The sequence below is a fragment of the Quercus robur genome, chromosome 9 (genome assembly GCF_932294415.1).
Source record: "Quercus robur chromosome 9, dhQueRobu3.1, whole genome shotgun sequence".
NCBI classification, from domain to species: domain Eukaryota; kingdom Viridiplantae; phylum Streptophyta; class Magnoliopsida; order Fagales; family Fagaceae; genus Quercus; species Quercus robur.
In genome coordinates, this window is record NC_065542.1 from 39,516,303 (window position 1) to 39,530,898 (window position 14,596).

The following is a 14,596-nucleotide window of genomic DNA, read 5'->3' on the forward strand; positions in this document are numbered from 1 at the left end:
AAAAAATTCTAAAAATGAAAAAACATCATCCAGGCTTCATTTCAAGATGAAACGGGTCAAGACAGGCCGAAAAATAGAGAAGAAAAACAATTTCCTTCCTATCCGTTCGAACCCGACTCGAGATAGAAAATTCAAAAATAAAATGCAAAAAATTCTAAAAATTAAAAAACATCATCCAGGCTTCATTTCAAGACTAAACGGGTATGGACAGCCCGAAAAATAGAGAAGAACAAAAATTTCCTTCCAATCCGTTCGAACCCGACCCGAGTAAGAAAATTCAAAAATAAATGCAAAAAAATTCTAAAAATTAAAAAACATCATCCTGGCTTCGTTTCAAGATGAAACGGATCAGGACAGGCCGAAAAATAGAGAAGAAAAAAATTTTCCTTCCTCTCCGTTCGAACCCGACCCGAGATAGAAAATTCAAAAATAAAATGCAAAAAAATTCTAAAAATTAAAAAACGTCATCCAGGCTTCATTTCAAGACTAAACGGGTATGGACAGGCCTAAAAATAGAGAAGAAAAAAAATTTCCTTCCTATCCGTTCGAACCCGACCCGAGTTAGAAAATTCAAAAATAAATGCAAAAAAATTCTAAAAATTAAAAATCATCATCCTGGCTGCATTTCAAGATGAAACGGGTCAGGACAGGCAGAAAAATAGAGAAGAAAAAAAATTTCCTTCCTATCCGTTCGAACCCGACCCGAGTTTGAAAATTCAAAAATAAATGCAAAAAAATTCTAAAAATTAAAAAACATCATCCTGGCTTCATTTCAAGACTAAACGGGTATGGATAGGCCGAAAAATAGAGAAGAAAAAAAATTTCCTTCCTATCCGTTCGAACCCGACCCGAGATAGAAAATTCAAAAATAAAATACAAAAAAAATTCTAAAAATGAAAAAACATCATCCAGGCTTCATTTCAAGACTAAACGGGTATGGATAGGCCGAAAAATAGAGAAGAAAAAAAATTTCCTTCCTATCCGTTCGAACCCGACCCGAGATCGAAAATTCAAAAATAAATGCAAAAAAATTCTAAAAATAAAAAAACATCATCCTGGCTGCATTTCAAGATGAAACGGGTCAGGACAGGCAGAAAAATAGAGAAGAAAAAAAATTTCCTTCCTATCCGTTCGAACCCGACCCGAGTTTGAAAATTCAAAAATAAATGCAAAAAAATTCTAAAAATTAAAAATCATCATCCTGGCTGCATTTCAAGATGAAACGGGTCAGGACAGGCAGAAAAATAGAGAAGAAAAAAAATTTCCTTCCTATCCGTTCGAACCCGACCCGAGTTTGAAAATTCAAAAATAAATGCAAAAAAATTCTAAAAATTAAAAAACATCATCCTGGCTTCATTTCAAGACTAAACGGGTATGGATAGGCCGAAAAATAGAGAAGAAAAAAAATTTCCTTCCTATCCGTTCGAACCCGACCCGAGATAGAAAATTCAAAAATAAAATACAAAAAAAATTCTAAAAATGAAAAAACATCATCCAGGCTTCATTTCAAGACTAAACGGGTATGGATAGGCCGAAAAATAGAGAAGAAAAAAAATTTCCTTCCTATCCGTTCGAACCCGACCCGAGATCGAAAATTCAAAAATAAATGCAAAAAAATTCTAAAAATTAAAAAACATCATCCTGGCTGCATTTCAAGATGAAACGGGTCAGGACAGGCAGAAAAATAGAGAAGAAAAAAAATTTCCTTCCTATCCGTTCGAACCCGACCCGAGTTTGAAAATTCAAAAATAAATGCAAAAAAATTCTAAAAATTAAAAAACATCATCCTGGCTTAATTTCAAGACTAAACGGGTATGGATAGGCCGAAAAATAGAGAAGAAAAAAAATTTCCTTCCTATCCGTTCGAACCCGACCCGAGATAGAAAATTCAAAAATAAAATACAAAAAAAATTCTAAAAATGAAAAAACATCATCCAGGCTTCATTTCAAGACTAAACGGGTATGGACAGCCCGAAAAATAGAGAAGAAAAAAAATTTCCTTCCTATCCGTTCGAACCCGACCCGAGTTAGAAAATTCAAAAATAAATGCAAAAAAATTCTAAAAATTAAAAAACATCATCCTGGCTTCGTTTCAAGATGAAACGGATCAGGACAGGCCGAAAAATAGAGAAGAAAAAAATTTTCCTTCCTATCCGTTCGAACCCGACCCGAGATAGAAAATTCAAAAATAAATGCAAAAAAATTCTAAAAATTAAAAAACATCATCCTGGCTGCATTTCAAGATGAAACGGGTCAGGACAGGCAGAAAAATAGAGAAGAAAAAAAATTTCCTTCCTATCCGTTCGAACCCGACCCGAGTTTGAAAATTCAAAAATAAATGCAAAAAAATTCTAAAAATTAAAAAACATCATCCTGGCTAAATTTCAAGACTAAACGGGTATGGATAGGCCGAAAAATAGAGAAGAACAAAAATTTCCTTCCAATCCGTTCGAACCCGACCCGAGTAAGAAAATTCAAAAATAAATGCAAAAAAATTCTAAAAATTAAAAAACATCATCCTGGCTTCGTTTCAAGATGAAACGGATCAGGACAAGCCGAAAAATAGAGAAGAAAAAAATTTTCCTTCCTCTCCGTTCGAACCCGACCCGAGATAGAAAATTCAAAAATAAAATGCAAAAAAATTCTAAAAATTAAAAAACGTCATCCAGGCTTCATTTCAAGACTAAACGGGTATGGACAGGCCTAAAAATAGAGAAGAAAAAAAATTTCCTTCCTATCCGTTCGAACCCGACCCGAGTTAGAAAATTCAAAAATAAATGCAAAATAATTCTAAAAATTAAAAATCATCATCCTGGCTGCATTTCAAGATGAAACGGGTCAGGACAGGCAGAAAAATAGAGAAGAAAAAAAATTTCCTTCCTATCCGTTCGAACCCGACCCGAGTTTGAAAATTCAAAAATAAATGCAAAAAAATTCTAAAAATTAAAAAACATCATCCTGGCTTAATTTCAAGACTAAACGGGTATGGATAGGTTGAAAAATAGAGAAGAAAAAAAATTTCCTTCCTATCCGTTCGAACCCGACCCGAGATAGAAAATTCAAAAATAAAATACAAAAAAAATTCTAAAAATGAAAAAACATCATCCAGGCTTCATTTCAAGATGAAACGGGTCAAGACAGGCCGAAAAATAGAGAAGAAAAAAAAATTTCCTTCCTATCCGTTCGAACCCGACCCGAGTTTGAAAATTCAAAAATAAATGCAAAAAAATTCTAAAAATTAAAAAACATGATCCTGGCTTCATTTCAAAACTAAACGGGTATGGATAGGCCGAAAAATAGAGAAGAAAAAAAATTTCCTTCCTATCCGTCCGAACCCGACCCGAGATAGAAAATTCAAAAATAAAATACAAAAAAAATTCTAAAAATGAAAAAACATCATCTAGGCTTCATTTCAAGACTAAACGGGTATGGATAGGCCGAAAAATAGAGAAGAAAAAAAATTTCCTTCCTATCCGTTCGAACCCGACCCGAGATAGAAAATTCAAAAATAAAATACAAAAAAAATTCTAAAAATGAAAAAACATCATCCAGGCTTCATTTCAAGATGAAACGGGTCAAGACAGGCCGAAAAATAGAGAAGAAAAAAAATTTCCTTCCTATCCGTTCGAACCCGACTCGAGATAGAAAATTCAAAAATAAAATGCAAAAAATTCTAAAAATTAAAAAACATCATCCAGGCTTCATTTCAAGACTAAACGGGTATGGACAGCCCGAAAAATAGAGAAGAACAAAAATTTCCTTCCAATCCGTTCGAACCCGACCCGAGTAAGAAAATTCAAAAATAAATGCAAAAAAATTCTAAAAATTAAAAAACATCATCCTGGCTTCGTTTCAAGATGAAACGGATCAGGACAGGCCGAAAAATAGAGAAGAAAAAAATTTTCCTTCCTCTCCGTTCGAACCCGACCCGAGATAGAAAATTCAAAAATAAAATGCAAAAAAATTCTAAAAATTAAAAAACGTCATCCAGGCTTCATTTCAAGACTAAACGGGTATGGACAGGCCTAAAAATAGAGAAGAAAAAAAATTTCCTTCCTATCCGTTCGAACCCGACCCGAGTTAGAAAATTCAAAAATAAATGCAAAAAAATTCTAAAAATTAAAAATCATCATCCTGGCTGCATTTCAAGATGAAACGGGTCAGGACAGGCAGAAAAATAGAGAAGAAAAAAAATTTCCTTCCTATCCGTTCGAACCCGACCCGAGTTTGAAAATTCAAAAATAAATGCAAAAAAATTCTAAAAATTAAAAAACATCATCCTGGCTTCATTTCAAGACTAAACGGGTATGGATAGGCCGAAAAATAGAGAAGAAAAAAAATTTCCTTCCTATCCGTTCGAACCCGACCCGAGATAGAAAATTCAAAAATAAAATACAAAAAAAATTCTAAAAATGAAAAAACATCATCCAGGCTTCATTTCAAGACTAAACGGGTATGGATAGGCCGAAAAATAGAGAAGAAAAAAAATTTCCTTCCTATCCGTTCGAACCCGACCCGAGATCGAAAATTCAAAAATAAATGCAAAAAAATTCTAAAAATAAAAAAACATCATCCTGGCTGCATTTCAAGATGAAACGGGTCAGGACAGGCAGAAAAATAGAGAAGAAAAAAAATTTCCTTCCTATCCGTTCGAACCCGACCCGAGTTTGAAAATTCAAAAATAAATGCAAAAAAATTCTAAAAATTAAAAATCATCATCCTGGCTGCATTTCAAGATGAAACGGGTCAGGACAGGCAGAAAAATAGAGAAGAAAAAAAATTTCCTTCCTATCCGTTCGAACCCGTCCCGAGTTTGAAAATTCAAAAATAAATGCAAAAAAATTCTAAAAATTAAAAAACATCATCCTGGCTTCATTTCAAGACTAAACGGGTATGGATAGGCCGAAAAATAGAGAAGAAAAAAAATTTCCTTCCTATCCGTTCGAACCCGACCCGAGATAGAAAATTCAAAAATAAAATACAAAAAAAATTCTAAAAATGAAAAAACATCATCCAGGCTTCATTTCAAGACTAAACGGGTATGGATAGGCCGAAAAATAGAGAAGAAAAAAAATTTCCTTCCTATCCGTTCGAACCCGACCCGAGATCGAAAATTCAAAAATAAATGCAAAAAAATTCTAAAAATTAAAAAACATCATCCTGGCTGCATTTCAAGATGAAACGGGTCAGGACAGGCAGAAAAATAGAGAAGAAAAAAAATTTCCTTCCTATCCGTTCGAACCCGACCCGAGTTTGAAAATTCAAAAATAAATGCAAAAAAATTCTAAAAATTAAAAAACATCATCCTGGCTTAATTTCAAGACTAAACGGGTATGGATAGGCCGAAAAATAGAGAAGAAAAAAAATTTCCTTCCTATCCGTTCGAACCCTACCCGAGATAGAAAATTCAAAAATAAAATACAAAAAAAATTCTAAAAATGAAAAAACATCATCCAGGCTTCATTTCAAGATGAAACGGGTCAAGACAGGCCGAAAAATAGAGAAGAAAAAAAATTTCCTTCCTATCCGTTCGAACCCGACTCGAGATAGAAAATTCAAAAATAAAATGCAAAAAATTCTAAAAATTAAAAAACATCATCCAGGCTTCATTTCAAGACTAAACGGGTATGGACAGCCCGAAAAATAGAGAAGAACAAAAATTTCCTTCCAATCCGTTCGAACCCGACCCGAGTAAGAAAATTCAAAAATAAATGCAAAAAAATTCTAAAAATTAAAAAACATCATCCTGGCTTCATTTCAAGATGAAACGGATCAGGACAGGCCGAAAAATAGAGAAGAAAAAAATATTCCTTCCTCTCCGTTCGAACCCGACCCGAGATAGAAAATTCAAAAATAAAATGCAAAAAAATTCTAAAAATTAAAAAACGTCATCCAGGCTTCATTTCAAGACTAAACGGGTATGGACAGGCCTAAAAATAGAGAAGAAAAAAAATTTCCTTCCTATCCGTTCGAACCCGACCCGAGTTAGAAAATTCAAAAATAAATGCAAAAAAATTCTAAAAATTAAAAATCATCATCCTGGCTGCATTTCAAGATGAAACGGGTCAGGACAGGCAGAAAAATAGAGAAGAAAAAAAATTTCCTTCCTATCCGTTCGAACCCGACCCGAGTTTGAAAATTCAAAAATAAATGCAAAAAAATTCTAAAAATTAAAAAACATCATCCTGGCTTAATTTCAAGACTAAACGGGTATGGATAGGCCGAAAAATAGAGAAGAAAAAAAATTTCCTTCCTATCCTTTCGAACCCGACCCGAGATAGAAAATTCAAAAATAAAATACAAAAAAAATTCTAAAAATGAAAAAACATCATCCAGGCTTCATTTCAAGACTAAACGGGTATGGATAGGCCGAAAAATAGAGAAGAAAAAAAATTTCCTTCCTATCCGTTCGAACCCGACCCGAGATAGAAATTCAAAAATAAAATCCCAAAAAAATTCTAAAAATGAAAAAACATCATCCAGGCTTCATTTCAAGACTAAACGGGTATGGATAGGCCGAAAAATAGAGAAGAAAAAAAATTTCCTTCCTATCCGTTCGAACCCGACCCGAGATAGAAAATTCAAAAATAAAATACAAAAAAAATTCTAAAAATGAAAAAACATCATCCAGGCTTCATTTCAAGATGAAACGGGTCAAGACAGGCCGAAAAATAGAGAAGAAAAAAAAATTTCCTTCCTATCCGTTCGAACCCGACCCGAGTTTGAAAATTCAAAAATAAATGCAAAAAAATTCTAAAAATTAAAAAACATGATCCTGGCTTCATTTCAAAACTAAACGGGTATGGATAGGCCGAAAAATAGAGAAGAAAAAAAATTTCCTTCCTATCCGTCCGAACCCGACCCGAGATAGAAAATTCAAAAATAAAATACAAAAAAAATTCTAAAAATGAAAAAACATCATCTAGGCTTCATTTCAAGACTAAACGGGTATGGATAGGCCGAAAAATAGAGAAGAAAAAAATTTCCTTCCTATCCGTTCGAACCCGACCCGAGATAGAAAATTCAAAAATAAAATACAAAAAAAATTCTAAAAATGAAAAAACATCATCCAGGCTTCATTTCAAGATGAAACGGGTCAAGACAGGCCGAAAAATAGAGAAGAAAAAAAATTTCCTTCCTATCCGTTCGAACCCGACTCGAGATAGAAAATTCAAAAATAAAATGCAAAAAATTCTAAAAATTAAAAAACATCATCCAGGCTTCATTTCAAGACTAAACGGGTATGGACAGCCCGAAAAATAGAGAAGAACAAAAATTTCCTTCCAATCCGTTCGAACCCGACCCGAGTAAGAAATTCAAAAATAAATGCAAAAAAATTCTAAAAATTAAAAAACATCATCCTGGCTTCGTTTCAAGATGAAACGGATCAGGACAGGCCGAAAAATAGAGAAGAAAAAAATTTTCCTTCCTCTCCGTTCGAACCCGACCCGAGATAGAAAATTCAAAAATAAAATGCAAAAAAATTCTAAAAATTAAAAAACGTCATCCAGGCTTCATTTCAAGACTAAACGGGTATGGACAGGCCTAAAAATAGAGAAGAAAAAAAATTTCCTTCCTATCCGTTCGAACCCGACCCGAGTTAGAAAATTCAAAAATAAATGCAAAAAAAATTCTAAAAATTAAAAATCATCATCCTGGCTGCATTTCAAGATGAAACGGGTCAGGACAGGCAGAAAAATAGAGAAGAAAAAAAATTTCCTTCCTATCCGTTCGAACCCGACCCGAGTTTGAAAATTCAAAAATAAATGCAAAAAAATTCTAAAAATTAAAAAACATCATCCTGGCTTCATTTCAAGACTAAACGGGTATGGATAAGGCCGAAAAATAGAGAAGAAAAAAAATTTCCTTCCTATCCGTTCGAACCCGACCGAGATAGAAAATTCAAAAATAAAATACAAAAAAAATTCTAAAAATGAAAAAACATCATCCAGGCTTCATTTCAAGACTAAACGGGTATGGATAGGCCGAAAAATAGAGAAGAAAAAAAATTTCCTTCCTATCCGTTCGAAACCCGACCCGAGATCGAAAATTCAAAAATAAATGCAAAAAAAATTCTAAAAATAAAAAACATCATCCTGGCTGCATTTCAAGATGAAACGGGTCAGGACAGGCAGAAAAATAGAGAAGAAAAAAAATTTCCTTCCTATCCGTTCGAACCCGACCCGAGTTTGAAAATTCAAAAATAAATGCAAAAAAATTCTAAAAATTAAAAATCATCATCCTGGCTGCATTTCAAGATGAAACGGGTCAGGACAGGCAGAAAAATAGAGAAGAAAAAAAATTTCCTTCCTATCCGTTCGAACCCGACCCGAGTTTGAAAATTCAAAAATAAATGCAAAAAAATTCTAAAAATTAAAAAACATCATCCTGGCTTCATTTCAAGACTAAACGGGTATGGATAGGCCGAAAAATAGAGAAGAAAAAAAATTTCCTTCCTATCCGTTCGAACCCGACCCGAGATAGAAAATTCAAAAATAAAATACAAAAAAAATTCTAAAAATGAAAAAACATCATCCAGGCTTCATTTCAAGACTAAACGGGTATGGATAGGCCGAAAAATAGAGAAGAAAAAAAATTTCCTTCCTATCCGTTCGAACCCGACCCGAGATCGAAAATTCAAAAATAAATGCAAAAAAATTCTAAAAATTAAAAAACATCATCCTGGCTGCATTTCAAGATGAAACGGGTCAGGACAGGCAGAAAAATAGAGAAGAAAAAAAATTTCCTTCCTATCCGTTCGAACCCGACCCGAGTTTGAAAATTCAAAAATAAATGCAAAAAAATTCTAAAAATTAAAAAACATCATCCTGGCTTAATTTCAAGACTAAACGGGTATGGATAGGCCGAAAAATAGAGAAGAAAAAAAATTTCCTTCCTATCCGTTCGAACCCGACCCGAGATAGAAAATTCAAAAATAAAATACAAAAAAAATTCTAAAAATGAAAAAACATCATCCAGGCTTCATTTCAAGACTAAACGGGTATGGACAGCCCGAAAAATAGAGAAGAAAAAAAATTTCCTTCCTATCCGTTCGAACCCGACCCGAGTTAGAAAATTCAAAAATAAATGCAAAAAAATTCTAAAAATTAAAAAACATCATCCTGGCTTCGTTTCAAGATGAAACGGATCAGGACAGGCCGAAAAATAGAGAAGAAAAAAATTTTCCTTCCTATCCGTTCGAACCCGACCCGAGATAGAAAATTCAAAAATAAATGCAAAAAAATTCTAAAAATTAAAAAACATCATCCTGGCTGCATTTCAAGATGAAACGGGTCAGGACAGGCAGAAAAATAGAGAAGAAAAAAAATTTCCTTCCTATCCGTTCGAACCCGACCCGAGTTTGAAAATTCAAAAATAAATGCAAAAAAATTCTAAAAATTAAAAAACATCATCCTGGCTTAATTTCAAGACTAAACGGGTATGGATAGGCCGAAAAATAGAGAAGAACAAAAATTTCCTTCCAATCCGTTCGAACCCGACCCGAGTAAGAAAATTCAAAAATAAATGCAAAAAAATTCTAAAAATTAAAAAACATCATCCTGGCTTCGTTTCAAGATGAAACGGATCAGGACAAGCCGAAAAATAGAGAAGAAAAAAATTTTCCTTCCTCTCCGTTCGAACCCGACCCGAGATAGAAAATTCAAAAATAAAATGCAAAAAAATTCTAAAAATTAAAAAACGTCATCCAGGCTTCATTTCAAGACTAAACGGGTATGGACAGCCCGAAAAATAGAGAAGAACAAAAATTTCCTTCCAATCCGTTCGAACCCGACCCGAGTAAGAAAATTCAAAAATAAATGCAAAAAAATTCTAAAAATTAAAAATCATCATCCTGGCTGCATTTCAAGATGAAACGGGTCAGGACAGGCAGAAAAATAGAGAAGAAAAAAAAATTTCCTTCCTATCCGTTCGAACCCGACCCGAGTTTGAAAATTCAAAAATAAATGCAAAAAAATTCTAAAAATTAAAAAACATCATCCTGGCTTAATTTCAAGACTAAACGGGTATGGATAGGCCGAAAAATAGAGAAGAAAAAAAATTTCCTTCCTATCCTTTCGAACCCGACCCGAGATAGAAAATTCAAAAATAAAATACAAAAAAAATTCTAAAAATGAAAAAACATCATCCAGGCTTCATTTCAAGACTAAACGGGTATGGATAGGCCGAAAAATAGAGAAGAAAAAAAATTTCCTTCCTATCCGTTCGAACCCGACCCGAGATAGAAATTCAAAAATAAAATCCAAAAAAAATTCTAAAAATGAAAAAACATCATCCAGGCTTCATTTCAAGACTAAACGGGTATGGATAGGCCGAAAAATAGAGAAGAAAAAAAATTTCCTTCCTATCCGTTCGAACCCGACCCGAGATAGAAAATTCAAAAATAAAATACAAAAAAAATTCTAAAAATGAAAAAACATCATCCAGGCTTCATTTCAAGATGAAACGGGTCAAGACAGGCCGAAAAATAGAGAAGAAAAAAAAATTTCCTTCCTATCCGTTCGAACCCGACCCGAGTTTGAAAATTCAAAAATAAATGCAAAAAAATTCTAAAAATTAAAAAACATGATCCTGGCTTCATTTCAAAACTAAACGGGTATGGATAGGCCGAAAAATAGAGAAGAAAAAAAATTTCCTTCCTATCCGTCCGAACCCGACCCGAGATAGAAAATTCAAAAATAAAATACAAAAAAAATTCTAAAAATGAAAAAACATCATCTAGGCTTCATTTCAAGACTAAACGGGTATGGATAGGCCGAAAAATAGAGAAGAAAAAAAATTTCCTTCCTATCCGTTCGAACCCGACCCGAGATAGAAAATTCAAAAATAAAATACAAAAAAAATTCTAAAAATGAAAAAACATCATCCAGGCTTCATTTCAAGATGAAACGGGTCAAGACAGGCCGAAAAATAGAGAAGAAAAAAAATTTCCTTCCTATCCGTTCGAACCCGACTCGAGATAGAAAATTCAAAAATAAAATGCAAAAAATTCTAAAAATTAAAAAACATCATCCAGGCTTCATTTCAAGACTAAACGGGTATGGACAGCCCGAAAAATAGAGAAGAACAAAAATTTCCTTCCAATCCGTTCGAACCCGACCCGAGTAAGAAAATTCAAAAATAAATGCAAAAAAATTCTAAAAATTAAAAAACATCATCCTGGCTTCGTTTCAAGATGAAACGGATCAGGACAGGCCGAAAAATAGAGAAGAAAAAAATTTTCCTTCCTCTCCGTTCGAACCCGACCCGAGATAGAAAATTCAAAAATAAAATGCAAAAAAATTCTAAAAATTAAAAAACGTCATCCAGGCTTCATTTCAAGACTAAACGGGTATGGACAGGCCTAAAAATAGAGAAGAAAAAAAATTTCCTTCCTATCCGTTCGAACCCGACCCGAGTTAGAAAATTCAAAAATAAATGCAAAAAAATTCTAAAAATTAAAAATCATCATCCTGGCTGCATTTCAAGATGAAACGGGTCAGGACAGGCAGAAAAATAGAGAAGAAAAAAAATTTCCTTCCTATCCGTTCGAACCCGACCCGAGTTTGAAAATTCAAAAATAAATGCAAAAAAATTCTAAAAATTAAAAAACATCATCCTGGCTTCATTTCAAGACTAAACGGGTATGGATAGGCCGAAAAATAGAGAAGAAAAAAAATTTCCTTCCTATCCGTTCGAACCCGACCCGAGATAGAAAATTCAAAAATAAAATACAAAAAAAATTCTAAAAATGAAAAAACATCATCCAGGCTTCATTTCAAGACTAAACGGGTATGGATAGGCCGAAAAATAGAGAAGAAAAAAAATTTCCTTCATATCCGTTCGAACCCGACCCGAGATCGAAAATTCAAAAATAAATGCAAAAAAATTCTAAAAATAAAAAAACATCATCCTGGCTGCATTTCAAGATGAAACGGGTCAGGACAGGCAGAAAAATAGAGAAGAAAAAAAATTTCCTTCCTATCCGTTCGAACCCGACCCGAGTTTGAAAATTCAAAAATAAATGCAAAAAAATTCTAAAAATTAAAAATCATCATCCTGGCTGCATTTCAAGATGAAACGGGTCAGGACAGGCAGAAAAATAGAGAAGAAAAAAAATTTCCTTCCTATCCGTTCGAACCCGACCCGAGTTTGAAAATTCAAAAATAAATGCAAAAAAATTCTAAAAATTAAAAAACATCATCCTGGCTTCATTTCAAGACTAAACGGGTATGGATAGGCCGAAAAATAGAGAAGAAAAAAAATTTCCTTCCTATCCGTTCGAACCCGACCCGAGATAGAAAATTCAAAAATAAAATACAAAAAAAATTCTAAAAATGAAAAAACATCATCCAGGCTTCATTTCAAGACTAAACGGGTATGGATAGGCCGAAAAATAGAGAAGAAAAAAAATTTCCTTCCTATCCGTTCGAACCCGACCCGAGATCGAAAATTCAAAAATAAATGCAAAAAAATTCTAAAAATTAAAAAACATCATCCTGGCTGCATTTCAAGATGAAACGGGTCAGGACAGGCAGAAAAATAGAGAAGAAAAAAAATTTCCTTCCTATCCGTTCGAACCCGACCCGAGATCGAAAATTCAAAAATAAATGCAAAAAAATTCTAAAAATAAAAAAACATCATCCTGGCTGCATTTCAAGATGAAACGGGTCAGGACAGGCAGAAAAATAGAGAAGAAAAAAAATTTCCTTCCTATCCGTTCGAACCCGACCCGAGTTTGAAAATTCAAAAATAAATGCAAAAAAATTCTAAAAATTAAAAATCATCATCCTGGCTGCATTTCAAGATGAAACGGGTCAGGACAGGCAGAAAAATAGAGAAGAAAAAAAATTTCCTTCCTATCCGTTCGAACCCGACCCGAGTTTGAAAATTCAAAAATAAATGCAAAAAAATTCTAAAAATTAAAAAACATCATCCTGGCTTCATTTCAAGACTAAACGGGTATGGATAGGCCGAAAAATAGAGAAGAAAAAAAATTTCCTTCCTATCCGTTCGAACCCGACCCGAGATAGAAAATTCAAAAATAAAATACAAAAAAAATTCTAAAAATGAAAAAACATCATCCAGGCTTCATTTCAAGACTAAACGGGTATGGATAGGCCGAAAAATAGAGAAGAAAAAAAATTTCCTTCCTATCCGTTCGAACCCGACCCGAGATCGAAAATTCAAAAATAAATGCAAAAAAATTCTAAAAATTAAAAAACATCATCCTGGCTGCATTTCAAGATGAAACGGGTCAGGACAGGCAGAAAAATAGAGAAGAAAAAAAATTTCCTTCCTATCCGTTCGAACCCGACCCGAGTTTGAAAATTCAAAAATAAATGCAAAAAAATTCTAAAAATTAAAAAACATCATCCTGGCTTAATTTCAAGACTAAACGGGTATGGATAGGCCGAAAAATAGAGAAGAAAAAAAATTTCCTTCCTATCCGTTCGAACCCGACCCGAGATAGAAAATTCAAAAATAAAATACAAAAAAAATTCTAAAAATGAAAAAACATCATCCAGGCTTCATTTCAAGACTAAACGGGTATGGACAGCCCGAAAAATAGAGAAGAAAAAAAATTTCCTTCCTATCCGTTCGAACCCGACCCGAGTTAGAAAATTCAAAAATAAATGCAAAAAAATTCTAAAAATTAAAAAACATCATCCTGGCTTCGTTTCAAGATGAAACGGATCAGGACAGGCCGAAAAATAGAGAAGAAAAAAATTTTCCTTCCTATCCGTTCGAACCCGACCCGAGATAGAAAATTCAAAAATAAATGCAAAAAAATTCTAAAAATTAAAAAACATCATCCTGGCTGCATTTCAAGATGAAAAGGGTCAGGACAGGCAGAAAAATAGAGAAGAAAAAAAATTTCCTTCCTATCCGTTCGAACCCGACCCGAGTTTGAAAATTCAAAAATAAATGCAAAAAAATTCTAAAAATTAAAAAACATCATCCTGGCTTAATTTCAAGACTAAACGGGTATGGATAGGCCGAAAAATAGAGAAGAACAAAAATTTCCTTCCAATCCGTTCGAACCCGACCCGAGTAAGAAAATTCAAAAATAAATGCAAAAAAATTCTAAAAATTAAAAAACATCATCCTGGCTTCGTTTCAAGATGAAACGGATCAGGACAAGCCGAAAAATAGAGAAGAAAAAAATTTTCCTTCCTCTCCGTTCGAACCCGACCCGAGATAGAAAATTCAAAAATAAAATGCAAAAAAATTCTAAAAATTAAAAAACGTCATCCAGGCTTCATTTCAAGACTAAACGGGTATGGACAGCCCGAAAAATAGAGAAGAACAAAAATTTCCTTCCAATCCGTTCGAACCCGACCCGAGTAAGAAAATTCAAAAATAAATGCAAAAAAATTCTAAAAATTAAAAATCATCATCCTGGCTGCATTTCAAGATGAAACGGGTCAGGACAGGCAGAAAAATAGAGAAGAAAAAAAATTTCCTTCCTATCCGTTCGAACCCGACCCGAGTTTGAAAATTCAAAAATAAATGCAAAAAAATTCTAAAAATTAAAAAACATCATCCTGGCTTAATTTCAAGACTAAACGGGTATGGATAGGCCGAAAAATAGAGA